Below are 14,721 nucleotides of genomic sequence, written 5' to 3'. Positions count from 1 at the left end.
CCTTCTGGGCTTTTGCTTCTTTTTTGCAGGAGAGCAAAAGAGTGAGGGGCGAATAGAGGGTGAGGCATTACTGGCACTCTCTCTCTCTCTCTCTAGATCTAGACTCTTCCTCCGAACTCACCCACAGCCCAAAATAAGGCCCCGAAAGAGAGCTCCTGGCGGAAACCTCCTGGGTCTGACCCAAAGCTTGGCTGAAGTTCCATCATTAATGCTCTCTGCCACTTCGACCTGTCCTCCAGTATTTCAGTATTGCCTGTTGTTTTTGCCTCTCCCTATCTGGTTCTTCCATCTCTAGTTCCCCCCCACTCCCCCCGTAAGATATCGTCCATTATATCAACCAAGGCGTATTATCGACAAAAAAGTAATGTAACTGAACCTCTTTCCCCTCCCTCGCCTCTCCTCCGACCTCTCGCAGTGCTCGCCATGTGGCCAGCATGCAAGAGTAGACACGATCAACCCGGGGAAAGAGAGACAGAGAGAGAGAGAGAGAGCATGCCACACTCTTCTTGCCTCCCCCCTGCTTCTTCTGCTTCTGCTGCCGTTGCTCCTCCTCGTGTGAATTGCATTTGCATGCAAAAACACATGACATGCTCCACATTTGCGTGACATTTGTGACCAAGTCGGCTCAGGGGGGGGGAGGGGTGTGTGGTGGTGCCCCCCACCAAGTAAAAGTGTTACATGCAACACACAGCCGCAACTGCAACAAAGGGTGTCCAAAAAAAAAAAAATACAGAACAGAACAGAGCGGAGCAAAGCAGAGGCGTAGGCTAAAGAGAAACGAAATGAGGCTGCAAAGCCTTTTTTGCCTTTTATATCGCCTTCCATTGCATTTTTGGCGCAGTGGCAGGGGAGGAGGGAAGGGGGGACTGCAGCAGTAGGAAATTGGGGCAAAAGTGCACCGACAAAAACGACGGGGGGGGAGGCATTATCAGGGGAGCAAGCAGAGGCCAAATGTCATTAAAGCCCCACTAATTGAAAGGGGGGGAGAACAGAGGGGCAAGAGTTGAGGTAGGAGAGTGGGGAGAGGGGGGTAGTGAAGAGAATTGATTATAATTTGAAATTGGCCTAAATATGCAATTAAATGGCCATAAAAATTATACACAAATTCCCCTGGAATTCTCTTCCATTGAGAGCACAACAGAGGGCGAAGGGGAGGGGGAGGGGAAGAGCGGGCAAGCAACAACAACCATTAAGGGGGAGGCGAAAGCAACAACAATTTCTGATTTGAATAAATGGAATACTTTCCAACAGTTGGCAAATTTTAACACATTTTCCAAACGGAAATTTCACCAACATCCGACTTTGAGTATTTAATTTCCTTACTTCAGGGATGCAGACGGAGCCGGAGTCGGAGCTGGAGCTGGAGCAGGAGCACCACCCTGCCCCCATGGGAGACTGATGTCATTTCTGTGTACGTGCGGCGACAGTGGCAGACACAACAGAAGGAGGCACGGCACATCAGTGCCAGGAGCTGGAGACAGACAGCAGACACTTGGGGGGGTGGAGGTGGGGGGGACACTCGGGACTCCCATTCGAGTAACGGTAACACAACATAACAGAAATAGAGAAACATCGCCCACAAAAGGTTGACAACGCGACAAAGTGCCACCCACCCACCAGCCACCCACCCACCACACAGGTATGTGCACATCAGGGTGGGGTGGGGGGTTGGGGGGTGGGGGGTGGGCACATCCTGCAACACTCCAAGAGCAGCAACAACCCCCGCATTTGCATATGCGACAGAAATTATGAATGAAACGAGAGATAGCCACCAGAAGACGAGAAAGAAAGAAGAACAGCAAGAAAGCAGGCAAAAGGGAGAAGAGAAAAGGGGCAAAAGAAAACAAGTGGGTGGCGAAAGCCTTGGACGATAATTCGACTGTAAAATACCCATCGAGAATACCACAAATGTCTTTCAAAATACACCAAATATCCTAGGAGGATCCTGCCTCCTGCTTTGCTGCTAGCATCCCAAACCATATATCCTCAAAATTCTATTAAAGGTTGCTCCAAAAGGTTTCTAAAAACCCGACTTAAGAAAGTTTTTCCTTCTAAAAAGTCCTGTATAAAATTCTTGATTTCTTCATTACGGCTGGAAATACTCGTCCAATCGGTGGTATTTTTTGTGGTTCGCTAGATAAAAGCACTGTCCACCAGTCCCCCAATTCTCAGAGTTCTATTGTAGAAGAATTGTTCATTTCTTCAAGCTGGCTCTTCCCATTGCTACCATTTTGTGGGGATCGTTGGACAATAGCAACGTTTGCAGATCCTCCAGTTCTCTAATTATATCTACTTTCCCCGACTGTGCCCGCACTTGAGAGCACTGACTGTACGTAGCCTCTCGCATGTTTTATACAGACACAAGTCTGGCTTTGAAACTCTTTCTCTCATTAGCAACTGTAGCTGCCGCTTTTAGTTCTTAGTTTTCTGTAGAGGGGGGATGGAGGCCGCAACAAAGTTTGCCACAAAGTTATAATGCTCTCATTAGGCCCGAGGAATATGCAAGGACAGGGATTGAGAGCCCGGGTCTTAGGGGTGGACTGTGCGGCAGTCTCTTTTCTCTTTTTCTCTCTCTTTCTCCTTCTGGCTTGACAACTTGAAATGCAGCAAGGGGCAGGAACGGCAACAAAAACAATGCAGCTCAGTTTTAAAAGATTAAAAAATTGTATGATGAGGCGGCGGCACCAGCAGGAGGCAAGCGGCAAGCGGCAAGCGGCATGCGGCATGCGGCAGGACCCTATGACAGGATGCAGTCTGGGGGCATGAAACTTTTTAGCACTTTTATTGCAGTTGCTGCTGCCTGCCACAACTCTTGCCCCAACACCCAACGCAGAGGCTCGAGACGGGTGCAAATTGTCAGGTTCTTGACGAGGCAGGCAGCTCTCTCTGATGATGATGTTGCAGTTGCATCTCCTCGGTCCCGAGTGCAGACATAAACAACAATTTAAGGGAAAACAATAAACAACGATTCCGTGCAGCAGCAATCCGGGAATGCAACTTGCCACCGCCTGTATCTATCGTCTATGTTTAGCTTCTCAGATGATGTCTCTGCCCCTGCCCCTGCCCCCCGCCCCCTCCCGCCTGCCGCTGCACTTGAACGAAATTAAACTACTCATTTAAGTTGTGATTACCCGTTGCGTTGCCTCAAGTGGCAGCCAGCCAAAGTGTGCTTATCAACACCACAAGCGAGGGGCGGCAGGGTGGGCGGGGCGGGGCATCGCAAGGGGAGAGCGTGCGGCCAGAGTGCAAGTTTAAACAAATATTTTATAGAGCATACATGATGGCTGTTGCAGCGGCAGCATCAGAGAGGCTCCACCTCCTCCGCTGGGGCACGAATGCTGGCGTATGTGCGGGTGCGGGTGCGGGTGTGGCAAGAGGCGTCTGGGGCAGGCTTGACATAGTTTCAAGCGGGGCGCTTAGCTCTGCAGTTATCTGAAACACAAACAGACGCACACGGCAGACCAGGAGAGGACACACGGGTGCAGGTGAAGTTGATTTATGCAACAGCTTGCAACAGGGCAACCGATTTGTGCACTGCAAGAAATTCCCCATTCAAATTTTGAACAATTTCATGGAAATAAAAGCTCTCCTAAAGGGATTTTCAGCCGAAAACAGACGAAACCTTGAGAGTCGCGGAACACGTGCCGCAACATCAGGATACCAGACTTTTTTCACACTAAGAAAACTGTCAAAAGAGGCGTCTCACTGGGAGAGAGAGAGAGAACTAGCGGTTCTTCTGGCTCTTTAGCCTTCGAGTTGGAGTTCCTAATCCGGTTAAACCTTTATCCTATCGTTCGGAAGGTCCTCTCCTACCTCTCTTTGTGGCATCCTGTCCCAAAATATCCGCTACTTTTTTATCTCTCAGTGCTCATGCCACAGTTTTTCCCCCGAGGAGCGTAATTTTATAAACTTAAGGCTTTTACACCTATTAAAATGAAAGACTGTGTGCCACATGGCTATAGGTATGGGTATAGGTGTGTCTGTGTGTGTGCTCGTGCCACTCAAAAAACTAGCAGCGCAAAATTGCATTTTATCCCACAACGAGGTCAAACGAGGAAGATGCGATGCGATGCGATGCGATGCCATGCCGGACCGGACCGGACCGATCCTCTCTCTGTGCCGCTGCCACTGCCACAGCCGTTGCAATTTCATTAAATTTTCATCAACATTTCATGCTGCAGCTTGCAGCCGTTACGTTGCACTTATGTGCAGCTATTTTATGCATGAAACCAAATAACGATGCTCCCCCCTCCCCACCGCCAACTCCTTGCAGCAGCAGCATTCTGGGGGCTTCCCCCTGGAGGGGAGCCAACAGCAGCGGCAGTGGCAGTGGCAGCTCCATTACTTCATTAATGGCCAAAAAGGCAGAAAAAACAACGACAAATTGGCTGCCGGCCACGCCCCACTGGTACAGTACAGTGAAGCCCGTACTGAGAGGAACAAAAACAAAAAACAAAAAATATAATCCCCATAATTTCATGGGAACAGCCGCTTAACCTTCTCGCCTTACCCGTCGGCGCTCTTGGCCCTTGCGCCTCATGCCTCATGCCGCATGCCTCATGGCTCATGCCCCATGCGTTCGTTCGTTCGTTCGTTCGTTCGTTCGTTCCCGTGTAATTAGTCATGAAATCGGAGACGCCAGACGTGCCGAGGGTTTGGTCTAGGCGGCATTGAAGGGTTGCCTCTCCACTGGCCCCCACAGCCCACATCCACACCTTCACAACATGTCGCGTGTGTGTCACATCCACTCCCCACTCCCCACTCGTACTCCCTCCTCCTGGCAGCAGCAGCAGGGGCAGCAGGGGGCACCAGGTGATTCGAACACGTTCCGACATGAGACAACAAAAGAGTTGCGCGCGAGAGAGGAATGCATCGATGCGGCTCGCGCGTCTTGGCCTCTGGCAATGCATCACTGGCTTGGCTTGGCTTTGCCCCTGCCCCCCTTCCTCCTCCTTCCCCGCAAAGCCGGACTTGGCATGGCAATTCAATTCATCTCAGAGAAATCCGTCAGCGTCCAAGACCCAACAAAAGTGGATTTTCGAGGATTGGGCAATAAAAAGTGTGTCTGTTTCTATTAGTTGAAGGATTGTCCATAAATGGCAGACCACCAGGCGAGGGAGAAGACAACGGCGGGGGTTTTTAACCATTCCAATTGGTTTGAAGGCAAAACTATAGGAAGGCAACCCCTAGATGATGGAAAAAGGACACAGAAATTGGTTTTCTTTCAAAGAACACAACCCCTATTTTCTTAGTTGGGAGTTTTACAAAGGAAAACCTAAGATTGTGTCTATATTTTGTATAAATCAAACAAAAAACTAATGAACATTTATTTGTTAACAAATATTCCATATTTTAAGTGATTTTTAGTTTAAAAGCTGGAGATTATGTACTTCTCAATGATTTCCAGTGATTTTTCTACAATAAAAACTCAATATCTGTTAATCGATTCGGGGTCTGTGTTTTTCTTAATGTTTCCTGTTGTATCTTTTTACAACCATTTAGCAACATGTCAAAAGTTATCATGCAAAGCGGCTAATACTTTGGACTCTCGTGTGGCTCCAAGACCTCAATAGTAGGCCTACGGTTTTCATTTTCTGGCCCAAAAAGCACAACCAACTTTTGCGCGTTTTAGAAACTGGACCTAACTCAACTCTCGACGGAGTGAGATGGGCCGAGGGGGGCTGTCCAGAGGGGCTTGGGGCGGCGATTGGGCAAGTGCCGAAAAACTCGTTTTGGACTCCACTTCAAGAACTGGAGCAAACGGCTGCTGCCGCTGCTGCTGCTGCTGCTCGAGTGGTGTCCGCTACCGCTGCTGTTGCTGTCCCTCTCCTGGGGCCACTCTCCCCCAGAAACCCCCCCCCCTCCCGCCGCCCAGCATCTCTTGTGCTGTGGGCAGGTTTATTTTTTTGTTGGAATTGAGCACAGATGTTGGACGAACAAAAAAAAAAAAAAAGAAAGAACAAGCAGCACATTTTCGCGTTTTATCTTTGAGTGCAAGCGATGGCTGTGGAGAGGAGACAGAGAGGGAGCGAGGGAGCGAGGGAGAGAGGGAGAGAGAGGGAAGCAAAAGATATCTCCTGAGAGAAGGAAGAACAGGGGAACAGTGGGCATAGATTGCTGCCGGCAGGGGGTGGAGGGAAGAAAAGGAAACAAGACAAAGAACGAAGAACGAAGAAATAGACTTTTTTTGGCAGAGAAAGAGACGCAACGATGAATGCAAAAAGATAAAGGCTAACGGACACCAGCAGATGCCACCTACCTCTGCCCCTGCTCCACCCCCTCCCCCCCACAGGAACCCTTTCTACCCAAAAAAAACAGAAAAAAAAGTGGAGCAAGTTCAAAAACGCCTGCAGCGGACACACAGCCAGGCGACATATGACAAAAAGTTGGCAGTATCAAAGAGTATCCCCAAAAAAGAGGAAAAACCCAGTGCAAAAAGGGAAAAAAAAACGCAAAACTGAAATTGGGAAATATTCCCATTTCCATTTCCATTAGTCCCCATTTTCATTTGTGCTTGTATGTGTGTGTGTGTGTTGTGTGTGTCCTCCCTCTCACCTTTGATTCGTTTAGAGCTGGTTATCGCCGTCACCTGCAACGAGATAAAGAGACAAAGCGACAAATTTGTCAATTATATGATTTCGCTTACAGAAAGAACTACTTGAAAATGCAATTAGTGGATACGGATATGGACATTACGTGGTGAAGGATATAAAACTAAACAGTTTCCAGACCTGTACGGCTTTGGAATTGGGAAACTTCTGCTTTCTAGATTTCTGGATCAATTTCCAGGCAATCGATTTTAGTGGATATTTTCTAGATTTTTTGGCGATGTGTTAGCCACTCTCTTGGGGCTTTTTAGCTCTTGTTTAGGGCAAAGACCCAGCCTCGATCTTTCATTGGGTCTCCACTGTGGGGCTGCATGGTAATGGCTGATTCTAGTAGCCAGAACTTCCCTGAGTGGCCTCCTGTACGAGTATCTCCATATTTAGATAAAATACTCGCATATGTACATTTATGACTCTTGGTAGAGAGGCCTCCACCCCTTCCCCTGCCCCAGCCCAGGCACATTTTCACATCCGCATCAGAGGGGCTCTCCTCTGTCGCTTATCAGCTGAAGCTGCTGTCTGACTGACTGATGGACTGACGGACAACCGGACAAACGGAGGGATAGACCGCTTAAAGCGCAAACAAAGAGAGCAAATAGAAGCCAAAAGAGGAGCAATAAAATGTAATAATAATAGCAACAACAAAATCAAGGGGCAAATGACGCTGACGGCGACGCGGCGCAAATATTGATTTTTATGTGTGAATGTGTGTGAGAGAGAGAGAGAGAGCAAGAGCCAGCAGCAACTTCATTTGGATATGTACGTATGTATGTATATATGTATGCGTTAGCGACATCAGCAGACGAAGCATAAACCAAAACAAACCGCCCAAAGAGAGCATCAAAGCGAGAGAGATAGAGCGAGAGCGGGCGCGGGAGCGGGAGACAGGGATAGAGGCAGCGACAGATGCAAAGGGAGAGCAGGCCGACCGACCCAGACCCTGGAGCTCTGTTTGTGCCTAGACCACGCTTAAGATAAGTATTTCAAACACGTTGAAACAATTGCCAGGCCAGAGCCAGAGCGACAAGCGACAATAAAGAAGACGACGCGTTAAAACAAGACACGACACAAGACAAAGCAAAGCAAAGCAGAGAGAAAAGGAATCAAGCAAATTATATGCAAAAGGCAGGAGCAGGGGTAGGGGGAGAGGCAGAGAGCAATCGCATTTACTGGCCGCGACCCCTACGTTCTGCCGCTGCCGCTGCCCTCTGCCGCTGCCGCTTCCAAGCTTCCTTTTGTCAGGCTCTCTCCCCTCGGCTTTCAGCCTTTTTTATTTTTTTTCTTCACGTGACCTGCTTACAAAGTCACAGGGAACGTCTCAGGATGTGTGCGTGTGTGTGTGTGAAGGAGAGGAGGAGAGAGTGAGGAGTGGGACAGCATGACCCTAAGTCCATAGAGCAGATGCATCACTTTCGGTTTCCGTCAGCTGGCCCGCTGCTCTCTCTTCAGTCGCGCCCCCCACCCCCCCCCCTTCGCTCTTTTGAAGAGTGTACGCCCCACATAACAATTTTGAAGGGTTTCTCTGCGCTCCTCTCGTGTTTATTTTAGATCGAGTACTTTTAGATAGCAAAAGAGAGAGAGCAGGCGTCATATGGCCACGGCTGCGGAGACAAATATTTGGCGACTGAATGTCGAGAATGTTTGATGGGAAAATATCATCGAGTGCAAACAGATTGAAAGATTGAAAGAGCGGATAGAAAGAGCAGTCCGTTTGTATAAAGTTTATCCAACTTTAAAGAAAAGTTATTTTTCCCAATCATGACTCAGGGATGGCTTGCGTGAAACACCTCTAGATCGAATGAATATTGCCCAACACTTACCAAATATAGTGTTGGATAGGCTTTTAGTAAATTAATTTGTACCGAAATTCAAAGCAAAGCTGCGAATCTTTAAGAACCAATGATATCTGAAGAATATAATTTGGTATTTTTTTATTTTTTTCAAATAAACACACAAAAATTTTAAATCTTTAAAACGCAATTTCCTCTAGAGATACTGCCATTCCAATTACCATTTGTTCAGTTTTCCTGTCGTGGCATCATATCATTTCCAGAGCAAACACTCCTCCACACAAATGGAACCCAAACAGATCTCAAGTGCTGTCCAGATAAAGAGACGCGGCCGCTGTCGCCCCCAGTCGGCGGCGGGGTCTCAAGAGCCCCGTTACAAGGCGGCAACAAGAACAGGAAAAAAAAACTACTAATAAAATACCAACTATTCAGCGCTCTTGTCCGTCGATCCTTGCGCCCCACCCAACCCCCGAAACGAATCTCCAGCCCCATAAACCATAAACAACAACAAATGTGCAGCATGTTTAGCAATTTATGTGGCACAGTGGCAGACACGAGGCAGAAGCGGACGAGGCAGACATGCAATGTGAATAGTTTTCTGGTTGTACAGCTGCCTCCTACCTCCTGCCTCCTGCCACTGCCACACAATCGATGCAAATGTGGGAAAATATTTGCTTGAAAATATTCGAAAATTATCTTTGCCACAAAATAAATTGCAATTTACGGAAACTATTTGAGGAAATGCCACAAAATTGAAGATTGATTCATTCCATAGGAAAAACAAGAGAGAGAGAGAAATGCAAGAGGTGCTTTTCCTGTTTGTTGTTTGTCAAACAATTATCTGTTTAGGCTTTTCCCTCCAGGAAAATGGCACACAAAATGCCCCACACTGCCCCGCCCCGCCCCATTAGCCGCCTCTGGTCGTGACAAAAGCATATATTGATTTGGAAAATCTATGTCAAATTGATTACAGAGAGCTCCCCCACCCCGCCTGAATGGACGGCCAACAAATTGGAACAACAATAATCAGCAAAGTGCAATGAGCCCCAGGAAGTGGAGGGGGGAGGGGGGGAGGCGCTTGTCTTCAATTCGATTTAGTTTCGGCTTCTGCTGTGTGTTCAACTGCCTCAAGTGGAGTCCCCACTGCAATGCCACTCGAGACAAAAGCATGCAACGCAGCAATGCAGCAAATGGAGACGGGAGACGGGAGTGCACTTCTGGGACTGAGATTTCGCTATCGGAGCAATCACAGCGTGACATTTACTCACAAGAGCTGGACGGACGGACGGACACAGTCAATTGAAGCGCTACTGCAAAAAAAAGACAACTCTTTTTGCGACAAATTACACAGCAGACAAAGCTCCCCCTCCCCCTCCCTCTCTAGGGGGCGGGGACACCGACTGGTGGCAGTAAGATAGATTGTGGCTAAAGAAGATGTACGTTTAAGATACAAATCCCCCACACCAAAGGCAGAACTATAAAGGAAGAGAAAACTACACATAATATTCCCCGAAATTCCCATGGAAACTACTGCGGAGCTCCCCCCTTTTTCAGTCTGTGTGGCCCTCATGGGGAGCTCCCTTTCTCCCCCACAAAGCGCATTCGTATAACTCAAGACCCGTCCAGAGAGACCTACATGTGAACGATGAGCATTGCATGTCTGAGGCTCTGGGGCCCTGAGGCTCTGAGGCTCTGATGGCATCTCAGGTTCTCTGGGGGCGATGATATACAACCAATTTATCACGTATTTGTCACGAGGAATTCACGTGTTGGATATAGAACCGAGAATAAACGACAAACTTTATGAATGGGTGGGAAAGGAATGAAGGTTTTCGGCACGATAATCATTTGGCTATTATTAAATGTCACAAAGTTGCCACAAAAGTTCAACATTAAGTGATTTTTGTATGGGTTTTTCAGTAGAAAATAAACCCTACTTTTCCACAGCCATTCATCACATTTAGAACTTGAAAATTCCTAGCAGTTGGCGCTAATTATAAATGTTAGTGCCGCCGACAAGGGGCATCTCTGACTAAGTTTCTGTTGCTGGCAACAGAGTGGCCTTCTAATGTCTTAACAGATGCGGAAGAAGAAGTTACAGAAGCACATCTTAGGGATGGAGCGAGAGCATTTAAGGGTTGCACACACCAACACACACTTCGGGCTTAACTTTTTAATTTCATTTGAAGGTTTCGAGTGCCTGTTTGTCTATGACTTTCATCTCTCCCTTCCTCCCCCTTCCCCCTCCATGGAAAATGTGAAGTTTTGTCAAGTTCCTCAAGCGTTGGGGGAATTACCCAAAGAGAGAAAAACTAGAGCCAGGCAGCAGAAAGGGTAGGAAATTCCTTTACATCGGTTTCAACTCCATCTTCCTGGTTCTGGGTCCTGGGAAATCCCTCCCATGACAGCTATTGCGGCTCCGGGGTTTGTGTGCTCCACTTTCGTGTTTATATTTATCTGGTTTCCTCATAGAGCCCCCCATCTCTTGGCAGCTCACCCTCTCTCATCCTGCCTCTAACCATTTTCACATCCTCCTGCGGCACATTCACACCTTGTCGGAGGGCGGGGAGGCAAGGGCTGTATCTACACATCTCTCTCTCTCTCTCTCTCTGGGGTTCAATGTACGGAAATTTCATTTGAATATTAGCCTGAATATCCTTTGCAGAGATTGCATTTGGAAATCGATTTGCCATTTTGTTGCCACTGTCACAGGCCATAACCAGATTTCTCCACCTTCACCCTCCACCTCTCTTTCTCCCTTCCCCTCCACCACTACCCCCCACCGTTTGAGCCAAAACTTTCTGCCAAAATCCAATATCAGCGCAACAGTCCGCACAGCACATCCCACTGTCTGTGTTTATTGGCCCTCTTTTTCCACTTTTTCTCTATAAATATTTCTCTCATTTTTTGTTGTTTTTTGGCAGGGATTAGCCAAACTTTACTTTACCATTAAAAGGCGAAACTTCAACTCGATTTTCTTGTTGTTTCTGCGGGCGTTTTTCCTCATGGATGGGATGATAGTTCCAGCAGCTGAGAGTTGGATCTACTAGTTTTATTAGTTTTTGCCACGCTTTTCGTATTTATTTGCAAGAAAATTACAGCAGAGCAGCGCAGCGCAGCGCAGAGCAGGGAGAGAGCTTTTCGCCTCATAAACTTTTATTGTCCCTGATCCTTGTAATTAAAAAGTTTTCATTAAGTCGGCAAAAAGCAAAAAAGAAGAGATATATATTCTACTTTGGGGCTTGGTCGTCTTTCTATAAGTTGGGGCACGAACTGGGTCGCTGGTTGCAGACTTGCTGCAGCTGCAGTAAGCCTGTATGATGTTTACTTCAAGTTCCTGCTGACCGACGGGGAGGGGGGGGATGGGACAGTGTGGGGGCACTGCTCCATTCGGTGGAGTACTTTTTATGTGCACGAAAGAAACCGTAGTTACGCACTGCTTGCCGCTTGAACTGCTTGCCAATTGAGTGCCATACAGGCTTTGCTACTCACTGCTTTCTGCACTGCTTGCTAATTGGTCATTGAAGCTTTACTTTGTTGATTAGTTGGATGGCAGAATACCCTTAAAAAAAAAGGGATGTGCAAGGACACCCTGGAAAAGCCTGATTGAGTAAAAGTTGAAGCCCAATTTTTGGAAGCCAAACACAAATAGCCCCTTACCCCCACCCCCACCCCCAGCTGCAGCTGCAGCTGCAAATTGGAATGCCAAATATGTATGTGCTCTCTTTTACATGCCCGCGCTCTGGCTCTTTCTCTCTCTAATTGGAGTAACAGGAGGCGGCAAAGCCTTTTGTCGCTGAAATGTGCCGCTGCCCATAAAAGCTGCTTTATGAAAATCGATAAAATCGAAAACTAGCCAAAAAAAAAAAAAAAGAAAAACCAGCGACCAAAGCAACAACAACCACCCCACAGAAACACAGGCGGAGGGGGGGAAGAAGTCCGGTTGAGAGTCCGGAAATGTGTGCGGCGGCCCAGGAGCACACGCGTCAATGTAGCCCATGGAAGAGGAAGGAGGGAAGGCGGAAAGCGAGAGGCAGGAGAGCCACGAGAGCAGTAAGAGTGAGAGAGAGAGCGCCAGGCGAGAGGTGGGTAAGGAAGGGCCAATGCAAAAGAATGAATGGCAAACCGGAACACGTTGCCGAACAAAGCTTTCGAGTGTGAGAGCGGCGGCTGGGGGTCGGAAACAACACCACCATCGACGGCGAAGCCAGCAGCGAGTGCATGAAGTGCAAAAGCAAGGTAGATTTATAGCAGGGTACGCCCATCCCCCATCCCGATCTCTCGCTCTCCCTCTCTCGATTGCCGCATCTCTCTCACGATCTGTGCGTGCACTGCAATGCCCCACCTTGTTTTCCATCTACCTTGGGGCTAAAGTAGTCGGCGCGGTTTATGGAATGAAACAATGTTTTGCTGCCCAGCGGATGTGCACTCGAGTGCCGGCTAAAGTGGGGAGTATGAGGTAGAGGGGAGCACAGTACAGCAAGTGGAGAGCGGGAGAGTGGGAGAGCGGGAGAAGTGGAGAGTGGGAGTGCATGAAGGGAAGCAAGAGCGGAAGAGAGCGGAACAAACAATGTTCCTGGGGCCTTCTGCTCTGCCTGTTTTTGAGAATGTATGGGGATGTGTGTGTGCGTGCGTGTGTGTGTGGGGATCCTCCTCCTCCTCCTCAGCCTCTGCCCTGCCACTGGTTTCCATTTTCACGTTGATTTTTCCCGCCGTAAGCGTTCGAGTGCTTTATAGCCAACGACCTGTGCTAATGCCATAAATCTAATTGGCCCCCGGCATGCCGCCTGACCCCGTCCCACCAACCGAGTCGTGTCCAGTGTGGGGCTTTTGGGTTAGCCGGTCATAGAGCAACATCCTCATCCTCATGTCCGTGCCCGTGTCCGTGTCCGTGCCCGGGCCCGTGTCCGTTTTCATTTCCATTTACCCCCCGCTTCTCTTGCCAACACCGCTTGACCATTAAAACTGACTACAAACTTTTCTTCTTTCCAGGCGTAAAACTTGACGACATAAATTAGAACTTTTTCCCCACCGCAGGCAGCAGGCAGCAGCCACCCCCTCGCCCACAGGTAGAACAGTGGATACCCATAAAAAGTGACCGAATAAAAACAATTGCAAAATGCAATGTTGCGCCCTGCAGCGGCAAATAAACTTTGGCTCCACAGCTGGACACCAGCAACCGCCAGTCAGTCACCTGTACAGCGCAGGAATGAAATGCAACATTTTCCCCACGACACAAAAACTAGAAAGAAGAGCTAAACGAATATCACATACACTTCCAGGTGAACGGAGAGCATAGCAGGCCAAAAAACCATCCAACTCCTGTGGATTCTCTGCGATTCTTTGGGATCAAAGGCTAAAACTAGGATTCGATTTGGGTTCGATTTGGGTGAAAAGATTGAAAGCATTTAGAACTAAGAAAACTACTATGATAATACGATTTTGGAGAGTTTTTGGGGGAGGATGGTCAAGGGGAGAACAAGGGACTAAAGAGAGAGAAAGAGTGAGGAGCTCTTTTGTGATCTAATACCAAATACCTTCTGTAAGGGTATCTCGAAGAGGAAACTTTTAAATTGGAATAAAAAACTTTCAACTTTAAACGAGAGCGAGATAGAGAGAGAGGGAGATAGTTGGGGGGGGGGGGGGGGGAGCAGGAGGGAGAGAGAGAGAGAGAGAGAGAGAGAGAGAGAGAGAGACAATGGACCTGAGTCTGAGGTCAACTGCAGAGCAGCAGCCTGGGTCAGAGGGCCGGAGCTGCGACTGCATCCATTAAGCAGATTGATGTCCATTCCATTTGGCATTAGAGAACTATGTCAATGGAGACATTATAACGGGGCAAACAAATAGAAAATAAGTTCATCAAATGCATGACAATTTCTAGGCATCCAAGGAGGCAAAGGACATGCTTTTAAATCAGAGCTACACGCTGCAGTGGTTATTTTCCCACTTATTTTTCCTGTTTTACTCACTCTGCTGGGTCTGCTGTCATTTGTAATACCTCTAATGCTGCAGCTAGGTGTGGCAGTCTATGGCAAAAAGCAGCCGATCTGCTATCAGACACGACTGCAGAAAATTATTAGGAAACAGCTGGAACTGCTTGGAGTGGCTGGAACTGCTTGGAACGGCTGGAACAACAATTTGATAATGGGAATGGGGGACAACATGAGGAACGCAATGGAAGACACGTCAAAGAATGGACTCTGGAATGCAAGAATGAGGGATCAAACATTGCCCAGCATCGTGCAGGACGACGAAGGATCGCCCGGGCACACCCCACCCAAATATATCTCTCACACACACACACACACACACGCACACTACCACCT

The 14,721-nt window shown here is 48.1% G+C and overlaps 1 protein-coding gene across 3 annotated transcripts in view; it reads right to left on the bottom strand.

The window, feature by feature from the left end:
- The window catches only part of LOC108152166 (tyrosine-protein kinase Src64B), a 33,059-nt gene that overhangs the window by 15,269 nt on the left and 3,069 nt on the right, over window positions 1-14,721 (bottom strand). For all 3 annotated transcript variants that reach the window (XM_017281286.2, XM_017281287.2, XM_033386546.1), the window contains exon 3: window positions 6,556-6,589. The gene's annotated coding sequence lies outside the window, so the exon portion shown is untranslated. The remainder of the gene's footprint in view (window positions 1-6,555; window positions 6,590-14,721) is intronic.

Source organism: Drosophila miranda, chromosome XR, assembly GCF_003369915.1.
Source record: "Drosophila miranda strain MSH22 chromosome XR, D.miranda_PacBio2.1, whole genome shotgun sequence".
NCBI lineage: Eukaryota > Metazoa > Arthropoda > Insecta > Diptera > Drosophilidae > Drosophila > Drosophila miranda.
The sequence above is the reverse complement of the archived record's forward strand: the minus strand, read 5'-3'. Positions and strand labels throughout refer to the sequence as shown.